Here is a 12,743-nt window from a genome sequence, read left to right as displayed (position 1 = left end):
GGGTGCAGTAGAGAAGAAAAGTAGGACATGGAGTAACTGAAACAACTCTTCAATCCCCGGGCTCATATTTCTCTAGACTTGTGCTTGGAGTGAAAGAGTCTGAACTCAAAACTCTGTACAAATGACTGGCAGCACAGAGTTCATGCAGTAACCCCCCCCCCCACACACACACCTTTGTTAAGATGGAGAATATGTCCAGGCCTCCAATCACACAGAAGCTCTGGATGGAGATAGGTGGACCTTCTAAGAGCAATGGGAATGCTTTCAACACACTTTGTCTGCTCCGAAAACAAATGCCTCCAAATACAGCAGGCCTCGTTCTTCAGATTGCTTGTTGCACCACACTTAAAAGACATGCCTGTTTTTGCCTTCAGTTCACATTAAATGTTATCTGAATGACGGAGGCCCTCACACCAGCCTTCTACCATGCAGTCTGAGCATTGGCCTTCAGGAATGGAGGAACTGGCGCTATCACCCAGAGCTTTGAATTGTACAGGCATGGCCTCTAAGCTGACAGCTAGCACCCTAGCGTTTCTCTAGCTAGGCCTTTGCATTTTCTCATAACCCCTGTCCCAAAGAAATCCCAAATAATTGCTGCTTGATCCTGTGAACTTGCGTGTCAACATCCCTTCTTCTAGTTTGCACGGGCTTGCGCGTTACACACTTCTGTCCAAGCACATTGACCCAAGTACCACCCAAGGCTAATTTAGCTTGACAGGTAGAGCCTGAGACGTCAAATGACAAAGTAAAAACGACAAGCAATGGCAGCATCTTCCTAACAGTTGAAAGGGCAGAGAATGGAAACAGCTGTTGTCACAGTTACCTCTCTTGGGAGAAAAGGCTTCATATGGTGAAGGGCAACCAGTGGCAAAAGCCCTTGTTGTTTGCTTAGAACTTTTCCCCTTCTAAATGTAGCTGATGTTCATATTGTTTTTACCATCAGCAAGAAGCTGAGATGCAGCCTACCTTTAAATAGGGGTGCCAAATCCTGATGTGAACGGACCTGATCTGCACCTCCCAAACTAGTGTGTCACAATGCAAACTAGCTACCTGCTTGATTTCAAACTTTCCCTCAGAAAAAAAACTGCATTTATATCCTAAGTGTAATAATACACATAAAATGTGAAGCTCTTTGACCACTGAAAGCTGCGGTAATGTTAAGTGCTCTGTAGCAGCAGGGCTCCAATTATCAGAAGCGTGTGTGTGTGTTGCATCTGTAAATTTCTAGGACGATTGGCTCCATCTCCTTAATGAACTTTTCATTGGCAACCTGAAAAAAAAGAGAGCATGATGCTATGTTTTTAAAAGCCTTGTTGATAGAAGCATAAATAAAATCTTGGCAGTTTATTTTGGCAGAAGATCACAAAGTGAACTGATATATTCTTGTGAACTCCAACTTCAAAAGAAAAGACCTCGAATTTCTAATACTGTATCCTGAAACACATAATGCTAATGCTTGCGTGTCAGGTTAAGGCTTAGAACAATGCGGAAATTTCTTCAGAATTTGAATAGACTCTGTACCATTTTGCAGGTATTGTTAGAAAGCTCACAGCCAGAATAAGAATGACTATCCCCCATTAAAAATATTCAGAGAGACCGGGAAGGGGGTGTAGTTTAGTGGTAGAACATCTACTTCACATGCAGAGGAAGGTCCTCAGTTCAATTTCTGTACTAGGCATTTTCTCTCAAAATGTGCCTTTCTAAATGGATTTCCTCTTAGAATATATATTTCAGATGGGTTTTGAGGCTTATTTTCCAATGTTGCAACATTCAGAGAAATGTGGACTTCAATGGATAGTTATGTTTGTAAATGGCTTTGTGGCTTCTCTTCACAGCCAAGTGGCATATAGATTTTATGAAATAAATAAATTTACCCTGTAGATTAATATCACTTGCTTTAGGAGACCAGAAATAAGAAGGCAAGACATAAGGTATGGGGTATAAATAAGGGGTATTTATTAAGCAACAATATTAAGAACCTCTAAACTAGGGTTGGGTGGTATCTGGTTTTCAACATAATGATATATCACCAGCTAAACATGGTGATATACTGATATATCATGATGACTGAAATAAGGATGGAGCTATGTAGCACACATATGCACACATACACATCATAATTCACAATATATACCCAGGTCAAAAATTATGAAACCGATATCACGATATGGACTTCTAACCAGTTTGGGATTCTATACCAATATATTGCCTCTAAACTACATGGTGGGGGGTACTATCTGTGGGGAAAATTCAGTCCTCTGCTGTCCATGATCAGCTGAGCCTACTCCGCAGAGGTGAAAAGGTGGTGTTAAACTCTCCCACTTTTTCCCGTGCCACCCCTACAGGTGAGGAGGATGGTTTTTCAGATTGACACCTCCTTGGGCCACACAATTCCCAGTATGTCACACAGGTTAACTTCAACAGTGATTCACAACTGGCCCTATGGATTGCAGAGCCCTTTGCACATGTCTCTGGAATTACTCATCACCGGGCAGCATCTGCCTCAAAGAAAATCGGTACAAGGAGCAAGACGTACTGACATCTTCCCAATATTTTCAAGAAAGCGATTAAGGAAGTACCATACTGGCAAATTGCAGAGCATTGGACATTAGAGTGACTATGTGTGACGATTGGAGTACTCACCAATTGTTCAACCCTTTCCCCTTTCCCCCCACCCACACCTGCCACAGAAGGGGGACAAGTCTCAACTAAGGAGTTGTGTGCGGCCTGCAAATGTCCTCTCACCAGACCTCTTTTAAGGCTGGGCCTGGGAGCAGTAGCATAGCTGCCAAGTTTTCCCTTTTCTCGCGAGGAAGCCTATTCAGCATAAGGGAAAATCCCTTTAAAAAAGGGATAACTTGGCAGCTATGAGCAGTATTCAGTTCAGAATGGAATTAAGAAGCACCTCAAAATTCAGTTCCTTTTTCTTAGGTTACACCAGGGCTATTTTTCAGTCAGAACTCACTGGAACTCAGTTCCCGTACCTCTCTGGTGGGCACCATTGCCATTCTAAGAGAACAAGGGAGTTCTGGCACCTCTTTTTCTAGAAAAATAGCACTGGGCTATACTCTTTCAGTCAGCTGAGGTTTAGGTTATATTGTGTCACAGAACCCCTGTCACAGGAGGACCTGCCTCTTTATGATACAGGATTTGGCTAAAATACAGCTTCATTGAAAACGCATATTGTTTTCTTGAACTACCACATCTTACTTCAATCATATGAAACATTCCCCTCCCTTTCTCTCACTTTTGAAACAGGCTCTTCCAAACACACTTGCAAGAAATAACGTGACTGAGTCAAACACATTAAAGCTTTTGCTAAGTGTGTTCATGATTTTTAAAGAGCTTGAGCTCTAGGGTCAAGCCATTGGAGAAAACGCAAGCGGAAAAAACTTGCATTGTGTCATGTAATATATTCAGCTGGGACATAATTCATCCATGCAGTGGAACAGGGAGGTTTTAAAACTTGGCTTTTATTTTTAGTTATCTATTATGCAACAAACCTGGCTTCATGCACCAGTAAATTCTATTATCTAGCAGCAGCACTATTTTGCTCTAAATCCAGTTTATAAATACAGAAATATTGTTGCAATGAAAAATGGCATTAATATTCACCAAGCAAAAATGCCTCCAAGGTCTTGGTCATTCTCGAGCTGGGTATATTGATGTGAGCTGATAAAGTTGGATTGCCCTCATTTGTGCTTCCAGTGCAGCACAGAAATGAGGGTATTTTCTAAACTGGCTACCACAAGAAAGCTCTGATATACTGAAATGGGACAGTATCCGCCACAAAGAGAATCATTACAAGGAGCAAGACATAATGCTAGCTCCCCGATATTGACAAGAAAAGGATTAAGAAAGTGCCACACTGGCAAACTGCAGAGCATCAGACAATACAGTGATTATGGGTGATCAAGAAAATTACGGGGTGAAGTGTTAGAAACAGCAGGGTCTAACACATGCAGCTACTAGTCCAATGGGCAGGATATTTGGGGAGGGGGGATTGGAGGTCAGATATCCAAACATGCACACAAAGAAGCACCGTTAGTTGTTTCTATACAATTTAGGTAATTCTGTCCCTATAATTCCCAAAAGAAAAGCTTCTGGGTTGTTGTTGTTTTTTAACAAAAGTTATTTTGAACATCCTTTTCAATTCATTGTATATCGTTTCCCATTAAGCTTTAACCTTACTACAAGACCAGCACATACGATAAAAAGAACCTTCTATTATTATTATTATTATTATTATTATTATTATTATTATTATTCCTGAAGCCATATACAGCAGTGGGGGAAACAAACAACCCTCAAACCTGAATGATCTGTAGTTGTTTAATGAAATCCATCAGCATTTAGGACCATAAATTTTCTAATGGAGCTCAAGCAACTGACATTTTGTTATGTGGGTTAGCAGCTAAAATAAATTGGGGGTGTCCTTAATAGGGAAAAGTAACAGATGAGAAAAATGAAAAAGAAAAACCCAACCAAACATAGAGTTTATTCTTGTGAACATAGAGTTTATTCTTGTGGAATGTATATGACAGCACAAGTACTTCCAGGTTTGTATTATTCACCAAGTGAAGGTGATCAAACATGTCTTTTGGGGGGTTCTGGCAATGTCACACAGGATTGCACTCCAAGAGGAAACTCTTTGACACTCTGATGCCTGAGGGCTGCTTTTCATTGCTATGTCATCTCATGGGGGGAAAACATTTCTAATGAAAAATTTAACAGACATTCAAGTGACTCCCCAAAAGATATGTGAGCCACCAGTAGCTATTGCTGGATTTTAACTTTTTCTCCTTTTCTCTTTCTTTTTTTCTCCATACTTAAGTTTGGGTCTCCATTTTAGTTTGCTTATTTATTGACTTTTGCATCATTGTGGTGAAAAAAGACCCTGTGACATTTCATTACAATTCAGTGCAAATTTCTCCTAATATACTCATTTTTGTATGCAGTTTTGCCTAAAGTACACATTGTTTTTTTTGCAAATGTCTCCAAATATAATGCACTTTATATTATGTTTCACTACTATATGCATAATTTAACCTAATATGTGCACTTTTGTATACATTTTTTTTTTTGCTAAAGAACTGCATTGCAAAATTCATTTCGAAGGATACTTGCAGTTCGGTGCACAGATTGTTTCAGAAAGTGCTAATTATGTAGGTTCACTTTCAAATGCGAAATGAATCAAAATTCTCCCCCATCCCTAGCCATCAACTAAGTGTTCATACATTTGATTGCAGAGTAAATTTTTGTCCTCATCTGTATGCAGGTGAATTACTTATGGAAAGGATCCCATCTTTTCAAATAATGCTAATATAACCGTTCTTATGCACTATTCCTAATGTGTGCAATACACTCTTGTTAAAAGATGGTCTAGAAATATGAAAATTTGGCATCCATTTGCATGCATTTGAAACAATATTGTTGGGTCCTTTTTAGGGGTAATTAAGTGATATTCTATGAGACTTATTTTGGATGCTAAGATATATATACGGTGCACTGTACTTTAAGGAGACAAGATGCAGATAGAAATTAAGATAGTCATGCTGGCATAAGAGAGCTGTACCAGATGTGGCCCATCAGCCCCACAGAGACCTGGTTAAGTTTTCTATCTGCCTGTCTCTAACTAGGACTTAAACAACAACAACAACAACAACAACAACAACAACATCAACAACAACAGGACAAGTAACCTGTGGAGCACCTGACTGGACAGACTGCAATACACACATCAGTTTTCCTATTATTATTATTATTATTATTATTATTATTATTATTATTAGGAAGATAAACTAGTGCATCAGAAACAGAGAGCCTAGCCTGACATTGATTTCTGTATATATATAGGGTCTGACACTTCTGTTTCTAGTGTATCTGAAGAAGTGTGCATGCACACGAAAGCTCATACCAAAATATAAACTTAGTTGGTCTTTAAGGTGCTACTGAAGGAATTTTTTTATATTGATTTCTGTGTTCTTAATGTCTATGGGTTTATTGCCAATGAGAATAACAACTGGACAGCTGCTAAATTTTTGAAAATACAAAGGCTTATGACAGCTTCAGTTATAATTATGGCTTTAACACCTAAGTCTGAGGAAACAAACACCTCCTTTGGCAGAGTTATCAGCGACTGTCAATCAGAATTTAAAGCGTTCTACAAACAGAGATGGAGTTTTATTTTAGGGTCAGGTCACCAGATCATTCTCTAAAGCCCTGCAGCCTTGCAAGAGTTTAAGGTCAGGTCAACTAAAATAGTAGCAGGAAGGATCAACATAGCAAATTGAATGAGGAATGCATGTGTAGTTAACCCAGCTCCAATAATGACCAAGTTGAAGAATAGCTGTACATTTGTGGCTATTTTTGGACTGCCCACTTTGGTAATCAAGAGTAATTTGTGAATTAAGGAGGTGCATGTCAGAGGCTAAAATGCATCAGGCTCTTTCTTGTTTGCTGTTAATTTATTCCCTATGTTTCCATGCTTTAGAAGCATTCTGGGATGGAAACTCCACTCCCAGCCACATTGCCATGAAAGTAAAAAAAGCAACGGCCTCACTGGAGTAGCTAAAATCAGCCACTAGCACTAAGCCAATTGGTGGTGAAAGTAATAATCTGTTTGGGGGAAAGATTAGTTATTTAATTAAACATACAAAGGGACAAGGCAAATAACTTATGTCCTCACAAATCTCTTGCCTGTCTAGTGGTCTTACCTAAATTCTGACTGGCCAGACTAGGGACTTGCCCACATTTCTGTTTGTCCTTTGCCTAAAATGCATGAATCCAAGCTGTTTTCTTGGGGTGTTAATGCTGTGAACCCCTCCATCGTAGGCTCAGGTTGTGCATATATATAAATAAACCATATAGTATAAAGAAACCACAGTGTTGCCTGTATCTCATACCGAAGGAAACACGAACCCTGGTAGGAGCCTGGAACCCCTGGACACACTGCTTGGTGATGGGGCGTCATGCAAAAATATGTAAATGTTTCTGTGAACAGAATCCAACACTATGTAAAAGCACTTCCAGTCATACAATAGCATTGTTTTCTCTTCCGTCCTGCATTCGTTGCATGCAAATTGGTTTCTGTTCTGCTGTCATTTGTCTCACTGTCCGTGGTGGCAAAATTATATAACTTGCGACCGAATAGTTACCGGGTAATTATGCCAATTGCATAAGCTACACTGCCACTTTGTTATTCCATCCAATGCATTTTAATGCAAATGAAAGTACCTTTCACTTCCTGGGACCAGCTATGCATTGGATTCATCCCCTCCACTTCCCTTTGGCTGCTGCCCCACTTCTTTACTCTTTGCTCCCACCCTGGAAGGAAAAAGGCACTTAAAGTCTTGGTGGGCAAGAAGTTCCATGCCCTTTTCCTGTCCTCCATTACATACCCTCCAACATGCTTCCAATGAAAATGGGGGTGTCCTATTCAACAACAACAGCTATTTTATTATTATTATTATTATTATTATTATTATTATTATTATTATTATATTCATACTCCACCCATCTGACTGTGTTGCCCCAGTCATATAGTTGTATAGTTACTTATCTCCTTGACTCAGGGAGTCACATAATTCCACACCCTCCACCATTTCTCCAATGAAACTGCGGGAGGCAGTGCAAGATAGGAGTGCCTGGTGTCCTATGTTCCATGGGGTCACGAAGAGTCGGACACGACTAAACGACTAAACAACAACAAGGAAAAGTGGGATAATCCGGGATCTAATTAGAAACCAGAATGACTTCTGAAAATAGGGACTGGTTTCCATCAGCAGTGGCAGCGCTTAAGCAGCAGCACCCAGAATGCAGCCTGTTGTCCACAGCTGGTGATGGTCATATGTTCTGGCATAGGAGTAGAGATGACTTGTGGCTGGTTACGCCCTTCTCTTGAATTTTCACTTGGAAATAAAAAAACCCCGCTGTAGTATAGCTCCCCCCTCCTTAAAAGCAAATAATCTCTTCTCACCTTTTGCTCCCTTTTTTATCTTCTTCTGTCTCATTCCCTACTTATTTAGAAGAAAATAGGAAGCTGCATTTTCAATAACTTCAAACAGCCCCACGGCTGTACAGGAACAGGAACACTATTTAATTGCTAGGAGACTCTTTTCTTCCTGAGAGTTTTGTGCCTTCCGAGGGGATGATATAGCTGTCTCTTAAAATGCCAAGTTTTTTTTCTTCTGGGTCTATTTGTAATCGTATCTCCTTTATTGACATTATTGTAGTTGTCATTATTTATATACTGTACTGTAAAACTACATACCACTATTCATAAAAAAAAAGATCAGAGTGGTTTACAACAATCACACATAAAACTGTACAGTAAAATAAAATAGGAATGAAATTATTATGGATAATGCAAATTCTAACTAGGAAAAAAATCCAAGAAAAATATGTGAAAAGATATTCTGGCCAGCTCTCTTCTCGGATGATGCCAGCTGGGCATCCGAGACAACTGGGCCAAAGCAAACAAGATGAATTTTAACAAGGAGAAATGTAAAGTACTACACTTGGGCAAAAAAAATGAAAGGCACAAATACAGGATGGGAGACACCTGGCTTGAGAGCAGTACATGTGAAAAGGATCTAGGAGTCTTGGTAGACCACAAACATGACATGAGTCAGCAGTGTGATGCAGCAGCTAAAAAAGCCAATGCAATTCTGGGCTGCATCAATAGGAGTATAGCATCTAGATCAAGGGAAGTAATAGTACCACTGTATTCTGCTCTGGTCAGACCTCACCTGGAGTACTGTGTCCAGTTCTGGGCACCACAGTTCAAGAAGGATACTGATAAGCTGGAACGTGTCCAGAAGAGGGCAACCAAAATGGTCAAAGGCCTGGAAACGATGCCTTATGAGGAACGGCTTAGGGAGCTGGGTATGTTTAGCCTGGAGAAGAGAAGGTTAAGGGGTGATATGATAACCATGTTCAAATATATAAAAGGATGTCATATAGAGGAGGGAGAAAGGTTGTTTTCTGCTGCTCCAGAGAAGCGGACACGGAGCAATGGATTCAAACTACAAGAAAGAAAATTCCACCTAAACATTAGGAAGAACTTCCTGACAGTAAGAGCTGTTCGGCAGTGGAATTTGCTGCCAAGGAGTGTGGTGGAGTCTCCTTCTTTGGAGGTCTTTAAGCAGAGGCTTGACAGCCATCTGTCAGGAATGCTTTGATGGTGTTTCCTGCTTGGCAGGGGGTTGGACTGGATGGCCCTTGTGGTCTCTTCCAACTCTATGATTCTATGATTCTATGATTCTATGATACTTATATAAGATACATCTTTATAACAAAAGTCAGAGCTTCAGTTATACCCTGATGGTTTCCAGATCTTGTCACCGATTGGCAATTGTCTGCAGCAGACCATAAAATAATTAATTTTAGAACCAATTTAAGAAGCTGGCATTTTCTGGAATGAGGTTGGTCTCTTTCAGAGTCCCATTTCATCACCATACCACCCTGAATTAGCATTTAAACCAGTTGAAAAACTGGCCCTTCGCTTGGGGGGGGAGCAGAAGTGATCTCTCTCTCTCTCTCTCTCTCTCTCTCTCTCTCTCTCTCTCTCTCTCTCTCTCTCTGTCTTTATCACTCAGAGTTCATGATCCTTCCGCCATTTTCATTTTTAGTTTTTAGAACCTTTAGACCCCCCGTCCTTTTAACAAGCCACAGAGAGGAAGAATTGACACTGAAGCTTTGAGACAAGGGGCTCTGTTCATTGAACATTTCAGGTGGCATGAAGTCACAATTCATTAACTTCATAATGACATGGCCTCTGTGACCTGATGCTGGCTATAATGCAATTCCTTTTTTAGGTGATGTGCTTTTGTAAAATAAAAATAAAAATGATCAAACCATTTCAAGTCCAAATGGCTACAAGTCCCCAAAAATCATACAGGTGAACTGCTTGGCCGAGAAATCCCTAACTGTCCTTGTGTGAAAGATGCACATAAGTTTGGGCACTGGGAATATTCCACTGTTCATGGGCTTCCTAATAGGAATATCTGCATTTTTGCTAGTCTAAGCAAAGTATTATTATTATTATTATTATTATTATTATTATTATTATTATTATTAGGTAAAGGGACCCCTGACCGTTAGGTCCAGTCGTGACCGACTCTGGGGTTGCGTGCTCATCTCGCATTATTGGCCGAGGGAGCCGGCGTACAGCTTCCAGGTCATGTGGCCAGCATGACGAAGCCGCTTCTGGCAAACCAGAGCAGCACATGGAAACGCCGTTTACCTTCCCGCTGTAGCGGTTCCTATTTATCTACTTGCATTTTGACGTGCTTTCGAACTGCTAGGTTGGCAGGAGCTGGGACCAAGCAACGGGAGCTCACCCCGTTGCAGGGATTCGAACCGCCGACCTTCTGATCAGCAAGCCCTAGGCTCAGTGATTTAACCACAGCGTCACCTGGGTCCTATTATTATTATTATTATTATTATTATTATTATTATTATTATCTTCCCTAGTGCTTGAATTTTGGAGAGAAGTTCTTGGAGCAGTGGAGGGGATACACTGTACTCAGTCTTCTTTGGTGATCACTCGTATCCGAGTAAGATTGTCTTCCATGAACATAGTTTTAACAGTAAGTCCATAGGCGACTGTGGAGACCAATTCTGGATTCACACAGTGGGGACCTAGGTTTCTGGGTGGGAGCTGATCAGGATGGGGGAGCGGTGTCCAGCATACTTTTCTCATGGTGACCAACCAACCAGATGTTTATGGAAAACTCATAAGCATTAAAACTCATAATGCATATCAGAACCACAATCGGATCACAACACAAATCTTCATAGATTCCCCCGAAACAGAAAGGATTTCCATAAAACATGGATGACCTCCAAGTGTCATGTGGTCTCAGATACTTAGATAACCATGCAGTATTTCTGAAGCAGTGTAACGAAAACAACAGCATCTTAAACAGCCCCAGATGGAAGTGTTATGAAGAGATTTCCGTTAAGAAGAATACAATTTGTAGTTGCGTGAGCCAGAGTAATGACACCATCATCTGTAAAAGACGCAGTGCAACTTCACCTTTAATTAACTTAAAAGATGAAGTACAAATCCACTTTTAATTAACTTAGATTTATCAGAGGTATTTAGCCTACTGACAGGGTTTTTGTGATTAAGTGCTGTGACTGGAATAGTCCCCCCCCACCCCCCATCTTCCTCATGTGCCCCGTTTTTCCTAGTACTGAAGGCAAATCACACTAGTGAACTTTTCTGCCTGTGGCACTTTTGCTCTTTTACTGGTTATAAGCTGAACTGTTATTAAAAATACATGGTATTTGTACCTGAGAAACTATTTATTCTTAGATTGTAAGATGCAGCTGTTCAACTCCACTCTTCAAATAATTAGATGCTTGTCAACTTATGGATATATAAAGATGGGGCCTATAGAAAGCAATCACACTCCACCACCCTACGCAAACTGCAAGCATGGGTATAAGATCTGGATTAGGCCAACATTGCTTGTGATTCATCAAACTAACTAGATCCCATCTCCTAAATGGACAGTATGAATCCATTTTATTGGTTGCCTGCTTGTAAATATGGGAAATACATAATGGAGAAAAGAATGGAGGAATGGGGCCAGTGGGAACAATTGAAATGTTGAGGAATTGCTGTGGTTGCCAGTCACAAATTGCCTGCTGTGAAGGCATGGCATAAGGCAAAATGGCTGCTGTGGGGTGTGGCCTAAGACAAAATGGGTGTCACATCCAAAGGCACAGAAAAGGACACAGGGGCTTCTCTGTTCAGAATGGATGGGAGAATAGCATGGGTGTCCAAACATGGCACCCAATGAAATTTGAGCATTTTAGCAGATGTGTTCACTGCAGAAAAAGTTGAAACGGGGCAGAAAGGAAGAGCAAACCATCCTTCTTGCATTATAGATTTTTGTGGAGATATCTACTGACACCTTTCTTGGGCACTATGGGAGGTAGTGATGGGCACATTGTGATGGATTTGCACTGACAAGTCTTGTATCTGATTCTTAGGTGGCAAAAGGCCTCTCTGTGGTATAGTGTGGAGTAGTGGTTAAGAGCGGTAGACTCGTAATCTGGGGAACAGGGTTCACGTCTCCGCTCCTCCACATGCAGCTGGTGGACGACCTTGGGCTAGTCATACTTCTTTGAAGTCTCTCAGCCTCACTCACCTCACAGAGTGTTTGTTGTGGGGGAGGAAGGGAAAGGAGAATGTTAGCCGCTTTGAGACTCCTTTGGGTAGTGATAACGCGGGATATCAAATCCAAACTCCTCCTCCTCCTCCTCCTCCTCCTCCTCCCCTTCTTCTTCTTCTTCTTCTTCTTCTTCTTCTTCTTCTTCTTCTCCTCCTCCTCCTCCTCCTCCTCCTCCTCCTCCTCCTCCTCCTCCTCTTGTTGAGAAGAGTGTGGGTACTATGGTTGCAATAATGAACGGTCACGATTCTTTGTACATATCACTATCGGCCTTGATAGATCACAGTCTGGTATAGTCTAATCTGCTGCTTGGACATTTGCCTGCTGCAACTTTTAGAAAAACTCTCATGTTTTTATGCTAATGTCACTAAAGAAGACATACCAGCCAGGAAGCTAGACGAGAGCTTTATTGTCTCCCCAGCAAGAGCAGAACAGCAACAGGATACGGCTCGTATCAACCCAGATACTGTCAAGTCCGGGGCCACCTAGTGGTTGAACCAGTGATGGGGAGCCTCCTTATACTGTTGGATGCCATTAGCCCCAACCAGCATGGCTAAT

Source organism: Zootoca vivipara, chromosome 4 (genome assembly GCF_965207765.1).
Source record: "Zootoca vivipara chromosome 4, rZooViv2.hap1.1, whole genome shotgun sequence".
NCBI classification, from domain to species: Eukaryota; Metazoa; Chordata; class Lepidosauria; order Squamata; family Lacertidae; genus Zootoca; species Zootoca vivipara.
The sequence above is the reverse complement of the archived record's forward strand: the minus strand, read 5'-3'. Positions refer to the sequence as shown.